Source organism: Coenobita brevimanus, chromosome 64 (genome assembly GCF_032717465.1).
Source record: "Coenobita brevimanus isolate Jiangsu-jjx chromosome 64, ASM3271746v2, whole genome shotgun sequence".
NCBI lineage: Eukaryota > Metazoa > Arthropoda > Malacostraca > Decapoda > Coenobitidae > Coenobita > Coenobita brevimanus.
In genome coordinates this window covers 25,141,613-25,154,112 of record NC_137017.1, presented here as the reverse complement: position 1 = coordinate 25,154,112, position 12,500 = coordinate 25,141,613, and positions in this window count along the sequence as shown.

The following is a 12,500-nucleotide window of genomic DNA, read 5'->3' as shown; positions in this document are numbered from 1 at the left end:
TGTGTGTGTGTGTGTGTGTGTGTGTGTGTGTGTGTGTGTGTGTGAGAGAGAGAGAGAGAGAGAGAGAGAGAGAGAGAGATGTACTAGATGCTGCCCCATTCATGCCAACCCTCCCTCCTCCCCTCTTATTGTCTATTACAACCTAAGTGGTGGAAGGGAGGGCATGAAATGAGGGAGAGGGAGAGAGAGAGAGGGAGGAGAGAGAGAGGGAGGAGAGAGAGAGGGAGGAGAGAGAGAGAGAGAGAGAGAGAGAGAGAGAGAGAGAGAGAGAGAGAGAGAGAGAGAGAGAGAGAGAGAGAGAGATTCAGATTCAGATTCAGATTTTTTATTATCCACCAAAGTGGTTATTACACAAATTACAATGAATATTCAGTAATTACAATAGGTACACGAATTACAATACTTACAGATGCATAAGTCTCCTACAATTATTATATGTGGTAATATAAAATTTGATAAATTGTTTACCACTAAACCTCAAAGGTAAAAAGTTAAAATAAAAGAGACACACATACACATACACAAAAACGTAAAAATAAAATAAAATAAAATAAAGTAAGATAAAAGTATAAAGTAAAAGAGACATACTAGAGAGTAAATTTTTTTAAAAGATGACAATAAAAACCTAAGTCTAACTTAAACATTATTTGTTAGCAGAAATTCCTTAAGTCTAGCTTTAAAAGTGTTAAGAGAGGGCGCGTGTGTGAGGGAGGGCGGGAGGGCGTTCCACAGCTTGACTCCCAGTACAGCAGTGCGCCTGTCTCCACTGTGTGTCTTAGTGCGCGGCACATACAAGCTGTGCCTCTGTCTGGTGATGCTGCTGGTGACAGCTTGTCTACTGCTTAATGGTAAAAACCAGTCTGGATAAAATCCTCGTAAAACTTTAAAAATAGTTACACCTACGTCAAATACATGTTTCTACTTTAATCTTAGCCATTTCAGTTCCTTGAAAGATGGAGATATATGGTCATATTTCTTTACTCCTCCCACTGCTACCCTTGCTGCAAAATTGTGCAATTTCTGCACACTAGATATTACCGTGTCACTTGTAGTCCCCCATATGCTAATGCAATACTCAATTAAGCTTAGAACGAGTGTCTGTACAACAATGACTCTGGTTTGTTTATCTAAGCTGTCACCTATTCTACTGATATACATTAAAATACCCATAGCTTTTTTATTTAACTCATTAATGTGGCCGTCAAAAAGCATAAAACGGTCAATATAGACTCCTAAGTTTTTCACATGTTTGCTTGGGTATATGATGTTCCCATTAAAACTTATCGTTGTGTTTGGTGGAATGTTAGGTAACAGCTGACGATTTCCTATAAAAATACATTGAGTTTTAGAGGAGTTGAACATCAAACCATTCTTTAGAAAATAATCTCGACATTTAACATGAGTGTCCTCAGTGTCTTTAATGATTTGATTAAGATCTTCTATAGTTCCCGAGTGCAAAAATTGTGTATCATCAGCATATTGTATCAGGAAACAGTCAACGTGTGCATGTAAGTCATTTACATAGATGCCAAATAAAATTGGACCAAGGATCGAGCCTTGTGGGACCCCATAGCTAATAATTTTCTTTTTAGATATGTTGTTTTCGAGACGAACTGACATACTTCTATTCTTCAAATAATTATCGAACCAAAAGCAATCAATATTTAATAAAGAACATTTATTTAGAAGGATATTATGGTTAACAGTATCAAATGCCTTGGAGAGGTCACACAAAGTTAACAAGGATACTTTCTTGTTGTCCATATTTTCATATAATTTATCTGTGACGGTAGTAAGGGCCGTCTCAGTAGATAATTTGGGTCGAAAGCCATGTTGACTCTTAGACAATAAATTGTTGGATTCTACGTAAAATGACAGCTGTTAAGCAACAATTTTTTCCAGTACTTTAGATATGATGGGTAGTATAGATACGGGTCTATAATTATTCACACTGTCAGAGTCACCATTTTTGTATATCGGGACAACCAGTGCGTGCTTCCAGGTTTCAGGGAACACTCCCGTCACCAAGGATGTGTTGACTATACACGTGAGGAAAGGAACTATGACACATAGCGCGTCCCGGAGAAACAGTAACCCTATACCATCAGAGCCAACAGAGCTGGTTGCATTAAGATCTTTGACTGTTAATATAACGGTGTTAGTATCTACTGGTTCTGGTCTAAAAGCAGAGACAATATTGATATTAGAGTGAGGAAGTTGGACGACAGATTTACCTTCATTAGTTAGTTCTTTCTGTGAGAGAGAGAGAGAGAGAGAGAGAGAGAGAGAGAGAAAGAAAAGAGGTGGTAGGATGTAAGCAGATCAAAGGTCAAACTCGTAGACCTAGGTTAACTTAAAACTTTTAATCCATGTTGGACTAAACTTTGTGGAAGGATTGGTGTCAGGCAAGGAGGAAGTAATTCCAGTTTGAGAATAACCGATCTAAGGTCCAGGTCACACGAAGAGGTCAAAGGTTCGACCGTAGCCAGAGTGTAAGACAATAATTTAAAAAAATAATAATAATAGTAATATCAATAATAATACTGTAAAAACATAATCATCACCATCATCATTATTATTATTATTATTATTATTATTATTATTATTATTATTATTATTATTATTATTATTATTATTACAACAACAACAACAACAACAACTACTACTACTACTACTACTACTACTACTACTACTACTACTACTACTACTACTAATAATAATAATAATAATAATACTGTCATCATCATCATAACTGAAATAACAGTAGCTTTACCTGAACAAGCATACGCAATACATTATTCTTAATTTCAAGTTCAGTTTTCTACAGTAATCAGAAATCAATAAAGATTCGATCAAGACACAAAGGAATCATTTATCTGAGTAGTGGAAGTGTATTATTCAGGAGATTTAGCTTCAAGTGTTTAGAATTTATTATATATGTATTGTAACGGCCGGCTAGTACATGCCTCGCAGGGGTGGGCGGCTCTAGCTTACACTCTCATGTTTTACTCTCTCAAAGGGCAATTGATCCGTCCAGACCAAGGTGATCAATTTTTGCCACCGGTAAAGTGACCAGCCCACCACTGCTTCATCCACGGGTAGCCTATAGGTGTGGAAGACTTTCAATGTGTAGAGTGAGAAGTATAAGTGAAAATCTGCACTGGACTGGCTGTATCTGTGAGTGAGAGTCTGTATATGCCATCAAAGAAACTAACTCAGAACTATTCTTTACAAACATATACACAAATACACATTCACCCAGAAATTACACTCATCCAAAGCGTTCTTACGATGTCCTTCACGAAACCTCACCTGATTTTCAACCCAGAGGTATGTTCCTTCCCAGAGAGCGACACATGTTCACTAAAATAGACTAGACGACGAGGTGGTCACCGCCCTTCTCTGCTTCAGCACCAACACACTGCACAACGCATGAACAATCCACCATGCCATCATTGTAATACAACGTTCAGTATCACAACACACTCACCTCAAGAACCTCACTATCACACACAAATAATCCTAAACACACACACACACACACACACACACACACACACACACACACACACACACACACACACACACACACACACACACACACACACACACACACACACACACACACACACACACACACACACACACACACACACACACACACACACACACACACACACACACACACACACACACACACACACACACACACACACACACACACACACACACACACACACACACACACACACACACACACACACACACACACACACACACACACACACACACACACACACACACACACACACACACACACACACACACACACACACACACACACACACACACACACACACACACACACACACACACACACACACACACACACACACACACACACACACACACACACACACACACACACACACACACACACACACACACACACACACACACACACACACACACACACACACACACACACACACACACACACACACACACACACACACACACACACACACACACACACACACACACACACACACACACACACACACACACACACACACACACACACACACACACACACACACACACACACACACACACACACACACACACACACACACACACACACACACACACACACACACACACACACACACACACACGAAGCACCCGCCTGAAGTGATCTTTTTCCTGCACTCCACCGAGGTTAAGTTCAGATGAACATGGAACCACAACGACAATAACAAACTGAAATACAAAATTGGGACTGAAAGGGGAGTCAAAGTGGAGGCCTAAAGGTTAGTGAATGAGATACTGAAAAGGAAGTAAAATGGATGACTGACAGGGCAGGAAAAAGGGTGCTGAAAGGGCAGTGAAAGGAAGCTGACGAGGTAGTAATAGTGGGAGAATATGGCCAGCTACTAGGACTCTGAAACGACAATGAAAATGGGGCTGAAAAGGCACTGACAAAGAGGACTCAGGGAGCAGAGAAAATACGTGATTCTAGAGCAGAAAAAAAAAAACAGGTACTAAAGGGATTGAAGGGACAATGAAAAGGAGGTCTGAGAGGACAGGGAACCGAAGAACAGGAAGTTATACAGACGAGAGGTGATGAAAGACAGGTAATAAAATGTGTTCAAAGGTCATTAAAAAGGGATATTGGAAAGGGGGTTCCGTATAAGGACCTCTTAGTTCTTCAGCAATCTCTTTCACAAAAAAAAAAAAAAAGACAAAATTGCCACCTAAACAGGCCTGGCCAAATCTAATCTAGGGAGAATCCCGTTATGTAATCTAGTCTAATTTAATCGATTTTCATCAAACCTTACCAAATTTCTTCTTAATAACCTAAATAATCGTAATCTAACAACCTAACTTAACCTAACCAATATTAAGATTGACACAAAAATGAATCTAAAATAATCTCTAGCCTGTTATATTATCTTTATCTCTTATTAAAACCTGTCCTACTTTACTCTTATAATTAAATCTTACGATCAAATAATTTTTCTAATCTATCTCAACCTCACATAACCTAAACTAACCTTCCCCAAAATTAATAATCAATAAAGCTGTGAGCATCCCAAGCATTCTTGAAAGAGTCCAACTGTTGCTGTGTTTCCCTTGTTGCTTTGACCCCCTCCCCCCATTTCTTTCTTTCTTTCTCTTTCTCTCTCTCTCTCTCTCTCTCTCTCTCTCTCTCTCTCGTTCACGGAGTCTGGAGAGATAGCAACTCCATGCCAAGATAAAATGCACAGAAAACAGACGACTGTGTAAGGGCAAGGTAGAATGAAAATCCCTGTTAAATTCAAGGGTACCATTCTTCATCACAGGGTTTAACAGTAAATACAACGTTAATACAGTGTTCCCGAATATGCCAAATTATACATTTCCAGGAAGTATTGGAAAAAAATAAAGATACAGGAAAATAAAAAGAATAACACGTAAAGCAGTTATTTTACTTATTGTCGGTATCCAAGGTACGGTATATGTTTCTGTTTACTCTTACAAAAACACATACAGTATTTCGGTTACCTGTAAAAGCTTAATTAAGTGCTCTACCTGTTGTCACTTTATATTATACGATATCTTTATTTAGCTCCTTGTAAATGTAATGTTGTCGTGATGATAGAGCAAATTACTTTTCAGACACCGTGTACTTGTGGCGTGCATATGTGTGTTTGTGTGTGTGTGTGTGTGTGTGTGTGTGTGTGTGAGAGAGAGAGAGAGAGAGAGAGAGAGAGATAAAGGGATATTTGACTTGATTCACCCAACAAATACCTGTTATTGTGTAAAGTATAAAGTATAAGTTTAAAGTTCATTCCCCAATACATATCCAAAGTTTTGTGCAGGTAAGTAAAATGTCTCCATCACACAGCTGACATTTCTTCCAGGTGTTTTCACTTTTACAATTATATGAAGTTAGTCGTATCTTTTTCATGCTACTTATTTTTTCACTAAGTATAGGAAATGACAATCGTACTTTCGGAGTAAAAAATAAGAGTCTGCTTCTGATTCTTCCACTTGGTGAAAAATAAAGTTTGTTTCTGAATCTTCCACCTGATTAAAAATAATTCTGTTTTTGATTCTTCCACTTCGTAAAAAAAAAAAAAAAAAAAAAAAAAAAGTTTCTGATCCTTCCACTAAGTAAAATAAAAAAAAGCGTCAGTATGAAGGCAACAAAAATACAATAGAAAATTTAGCTCCAAAATCTTAGCCCCGTCACGAATACCCTTAGTTTTTTTTTTTCAGTGTCCTTTTCCCCTTTTTTCACTTTTTTTTTTTTTTTTCGGGGGAGGAGTAAACTGGTTGTTGAAATGAAATTTTTTGTATTGTTAATCCTTATCTTTGACTTAAAGGACACAACGCAATCATGGTCTACCCTGTGACGAACGTGTGTGTGTGTGTGTGTGTGTGTGTGTTTACCTATAGTGGTGTAGTGAGGATGGGGTAATGTGTCCTATGGGTGCTACAGTGTTGTTTTATGTGTCGCAGGGAAGGTGGAGGGAAGGCGAGTGTGTGGGCAGTGCAGAGTGAGGCAACCCAGCGACCTGCAGTTATCATCACCAGTCCTTTATCACTTCTGAGATTCTGAACAACTGCAGTTATAATACAGCCCTTCCTTCCTGCCTTGAATATCACTGACTGGTTAGCAGTGTCGTATTAGGCTTTGACAGTGCCTAATAACAGTGCCCTTAACCAATGATAATATATAACAACGCTTCTAATTCGTGCAGGAAGACAGATGATGATGAAAAGGAGGTGAGCAAGAGAAAGTGGAGACAAAGTGTAGAACCGGAAGAGATGAAGGTAGAGAGGTAAGGTAGTCGTGGGAGAGTGGAATAAGCTGGAAGAGTGACCCAGACTGAGATGCACTTGAAGATCGTGGTGTGGTGGAGTAATCTAGGGAAATTCACACACACACACACACACACTTAAGCTGGGCAAAATCGTCTGGAGAAAGCAAGTACTATATTAAAAAGCATTAATACTGACGGGGTCAATGAAGGCTGTCTCTAACCCACCAGTTCGAAAGCTTTCTCCCTAGCTGAGTAAAATCGTCTGGTAGTAATAAAAATGAAACCAAAAAACGTTAGACTAGTGAATGGCTTAACTTCTTGATACTACCACCTCATTTGTGTTATAATCCTAGTATCACCTGACCGTATTATCCCATTCTCACCTGACCATATTATCCTGCTGTCACATGACCTTATTATCCCACTGTCACCTGACTATATTATTCAGAGCTGGAATTCTCATAGGTATATAAGATAGATTCCCTGTCGTAACCCTGACTTGTTTATCGAAAGGTGGACAACGAGCGTAGAATCTTTCCCGGTTTTTCACTATTTCGTCAAGAATAATAGCTGTTATTTATTTCGGAATGAAGGGCAAAGAAAGAAAAGAGTAGGAACTTTTCATGTCTTTAGTTCTTACTGAAAAAAAAAAAAATCTAAATCAAGACAAGGATTCGATCGTTCATGGGTTCAAGCATCATCACACGGCTTGGGGTGGACTTTTTCGAACTGGAGGCTGTCTTATGAGATTTTCGAGAAACTTCAGGAGATTATTCTAGACCTTATTTGGAGCTTTAAAAATCCTGAATTAACATAGGTCTAATTCTTAACCGTTACCGAACTAAAAAAAAAAAAAAATAGGCAACGCTATGCCGCTGCAACCCTCCAGCTGACCTAGCACATTCCCCCCCGCCTCCCTGCACACGTAACCAAGCGCATAAAGACCCTCACCTTCTCCCAATCTCTTCTTTTAAAGGTGGGAGTAAGGAGAACGCCTTGAGGACACATAACCAGGGCCCTTCAGATTCCTTGCGCAGGTCGCATTGAAGACACGGCATTCTGCCTATCAAAAGGCATCAGTTAACTAAAAGACACATAACAACGTGATTTTTCATGACTCTATAGTGTATACTTTCTGAGTTCTGGCCGTGAAACGAAATCTCTACGCCCGGTTAGCCGCCCTGCCACCCTGCCTCCCAGCTCTACAGACGGACACCTACTGATCCCAGTGATAATAACACCCTCCCCTGACTATGTCAAGTGGAGGGTAAAAATGGTCTCTCTCATAATTATCCAATCTCATTGGCAACTAGGAGTGAAACCATGTTAATATGGTTTCTTTATTACTCTTTTTTTTTTTTCGCATATCCTCCTGAAGCTTCTAAAAAATCTCGCCAGACACCTGTAAAGTCATCATTAGCCCATTCACTACAAGAGGTAGGCCTAATGCTGCATTAAACTGTCTGTCCCGTACCAAGAATTAAGAAAAAAATAGACGCCTTGGAAGAGTACGGACTAACTTATGTCATTTGGCCAGTTTCATGTGTAGTCTAACCCTGCCCTCTCACAAAGCCTTAAACTTGTCCTATCCTACTGACCCCCCCCCCTCTCTTCCTCTCTCTCTCTCTCTCTCTCCAGGACGATAGAGACAAAAACATAGAAAAATAATGAAATGGCGTAAGGAAGTGAGAAGAAAAAGAAACAAAAATCTAATATTTTAACCGCAAACACACACACCAAAAAAACACAACCAATTCTAATCATCATTACCATCGCCATCATTATCATCATTATCATCGCCATCATCATCATCATCATCATCACCAAAACATCATAAGCACCACAAACTCCTAAAGAATACATGTGGGTGGGGAAAAGAGAAGCAAAAGATTTACAAAAGGAAGCACAGGGAGGAATATTTTTGCCGAGACGAAGACGGTCTTCACAAAACCAGAAAACTAAACGAAACACAGCCATCTTAAGTAAAAATAAGCCGAGGGGAGGGCAGAGCGAGAAACGAAATAATAAAAAAACTAGAGAAAGAAGGTTCTAGTCATGAGGAGGACACCTATATCTACCCTCACAAAAATATACAGTAGCAATTTAAAAAAAAGTGAAAAAGAAAAAAAAAGTTTTAGTCTAGAGCAGCACACTTCTCCACCACACCAACATACAAACACACTGAACCACACTCTCACCAACAGAAAAACACAGACACGTATAAAAAGAAGCAGATGAGAGGGCAGGGAAAGCAAGAGGAAATAACAGTGTGTGTGTGTGTGTGTGTGTGTGTGTGTGTGTGTGAGAGAGAGAGAGAGAGAGAGAGAGAGAGAGAGAGAGAGAGGGGAGGGGGAATTTCGGCTCAGGATACCTCACCAAGCTTTAAAACTACAAAACATATGGACACACAAATAACAGCACACACAAGTAAATGACAAATGCAGAAAAGAAGCAGAGAAAACAAAGAACAGTTTACCGTGGACGACAGCACTCAGCACCAAGTCAGCAAAGCAGAGAAGGCCAGCTCAGTGGGGCGGGTCGTTGGCTGTGGACGTGATGCTTCTCCACTTGACCCTAAATTCCTTCCCGGGGACTCCTTTTTTGCAGCGGCCACCTCGAGGGCCACCCTAAATGCTTTGACCAGGACCGACACACCACCACACGGATTTCCTCTTGCCTGGTAGAAGGAGGGAGGAGGAGATGGAGGAAAGAGGGAGGTAGAATGGGAAGGAAAGAGGAGGAAGTGGCAGGGGGAAGAAATGGAGGGTAGAAGGGAGACGGAGAGAGAGGAAGGGAGGAAAAGGTGGTGGAGAGAAGAAATGGAGGACACGCGGGAGGCAGACAGGCTGGGAGAGGGAAAGAAGGTGAACGATTGATAAATTATGCAAAGGATGAAATGCAGGGGCCAGACCCATCGGAGAACATTGCTTTGGAACTCATGGGTTTCTTCTCTATGGAGGGAAGGGCAGGGGAAGAAAAAGAAGGATGGAGGAAGATGTAAAGAGGGAAGTAGGGAGGTATCGACGTTAGTAGAAGAAAAGAAAGAAGAAAGTAGAGTACATGACAATGCTTTGGAACTAGCGGGTTTACTCACTGCTGGGAGAAGTGGAAGGAGGAAGAAATGGAGACATGGAGAGAGGAAAAGTGAGGGGAGAAGGAAGTTAGAAAAATCAAGGACAATGGCGAGAGGGAAACAAAAACAGAAAAGAAAGGAAGGCTGGAAAAAGGACAAAAGTTCAGTGTACACACACACACACACACACACACACACACACACACACACACACACACACACACACACACACACACACACACACACACACACACACACACACACACACACACACACACACACACACACACACACACACACACACACACACACACACACACACACACACACACACACACACACACACACACACACACACACACACACACACACACACACACACACACACACACACACACACACACACACACACACACACACACACACACACACACACACACACACACACACACACACACACACACACACACACACACACACACACACACACACACACACACACACACACACACACACACACACACACACACACACACACACACACACACACACACACACACACACACACACACACACACACACACACACACACACACACACACACACACACACACACACACACACACACACACACACACACACACACACACACACACACACACACACACACACACACACACACACACACACACACACACACACACACACACACACACACACACACACACACACACACACACACACACACACACACACACACACACACACACACACACACACACACACACACACACACACACACACACGGATTTAATCTTTGGTGGGAGGAAAAAATTGTGGGAATTTGGAAGGGAGGAAGGGGTAGAGGGAAGGAAGGAAAGAATAGAAGCAATGAAAAAAGGAAGTTCACACACCCACGTAGGCCTAATTACTAGATTTTGCTGTGAGGATGAAAGTGGAAGAAGTAATGAGAAGGAAAGGGCAAGCAGAAAGGGGTTAAAAGGGGTAAGAGGGGGTAGAAGGAAGGAAGGAAGGAAGGAAGAAGAAAGAAGGAGGGTCAGAGGAACGGAGAGGGTAGGAGGGAGGAAGGAAACGTAGAAGGAAGGTATGAGGGAGGAAGGAGCAAGATGAGTCAAGGAAAAAGAAGGGATGAAGGAGACAGGAAGGGCAGGTGGAAGGAAAGAGAAAAGAGAGCAAGGGATGGGGAGGGGAGGAGGAAGCAGGGAGAGGATAGAGGAAAGCAAGAAAATAGGGAGGAAGGGGGGGTAACGGAGGGAAAGAAGAAGAATGACAGAGGGGGAGGGAGGCGGGGTTAAGGTTTAAGTATTTTAACTTTTAGCGAAGCTCAGAAAACGACTCATCCTGAAGTTGAAAGATGAGACCTCTTAAAGAAAGCTTGTTTTTGTGTCTGGAGGGTAAAACTAAGCATTTCACATTTTAAAAAGAAACTCCCGTGACACTTTTTATTATTGTTTCGACCATGTAACACCGAATGATTATTTTTTTTTAGTTATGTGAAATTCTAATATGCAAATAATTAAACGTCGAGTAATGCTAAACAGATTCAACAACCCAAGTGCATACCATCCACTTACTCGATGTAGTGCTACCTTTAGATGACTTTCCACTGGGTAACACTTAAATGTCTTCCCATATATAAGGAAACCATTTACTACGTTGTGTGGTAACCATACAGTATACCCAAGAACTAGAGTACGCGCCTGGTGGTCTAGTGTGTTACTGTACTTCAGCCTGATGTAGCCCAAAAAGATCAGAGTTCAAAGAGATATTGGAGCTTTTATTCAATGCCATTCAAGGACGAGTGACTGGTCAAACTGTTCTTATATACGGGGGACTTAAAATTTCACGGGTAGTACGAGACTGATTGATGAAGGAATTATATTTAGTAGAATCTTCGAAACATCTATCAGTAGACTTGAGGTGTGGCGGTGTTTGGTATGGTAGTGTGTGATGTGGCAGTGTGTGGCACAGCAAAGAGTGGTGTGGCAGTGTGTGGTGTGGCAGTGTGTGGTGTGGCAGTGTGGTGTAGTAGTGTGTAGTGTGGCAGTGTTTGGTATGGCAGTGAGTAATGTGGCAGCGTGTGGTGTGGCAATGTGTGATGTGGCAGTGTGTGGTGTAGCAGTGTGTGGTGTGGCGATGTGTGGTGTGGTGATGTGTGGTGTGGCAATGTGGCTTGCCTGATTTTAATGCACGCTCTGAAATGATCCATTTTATTTCATCGTTTCCATGCTAATCGTGTTGGGCGTTGAATCCTCTTGCCTCAGCACGGCGGGTTACAAAACTTATGTTGGGTTCAGTTCATTTTTTTTTTAATATAAACATTTTCAGCAGTATATTGACGAATTTGGTGAAAAGCCCCTTAAAAAGTACATCGCACTTTACATACGCTATACATCAGTGTGTGTAGGTCCCTGTTCTATAACGGTTTCTGGGAAAACTGTTTTGGTATTTCATTTTGTCTTTTTTTTTTTTTTTTTATTCAGCCATTTCGAGAAACGTCATTTGAATACCAGCTGTTACTTTTACCTAGCCTTCCAGTGGTGCACGCAGGTCCGCTGTAAATTTTAAGGTCCTGAGCTAACTCACAGTTGGAG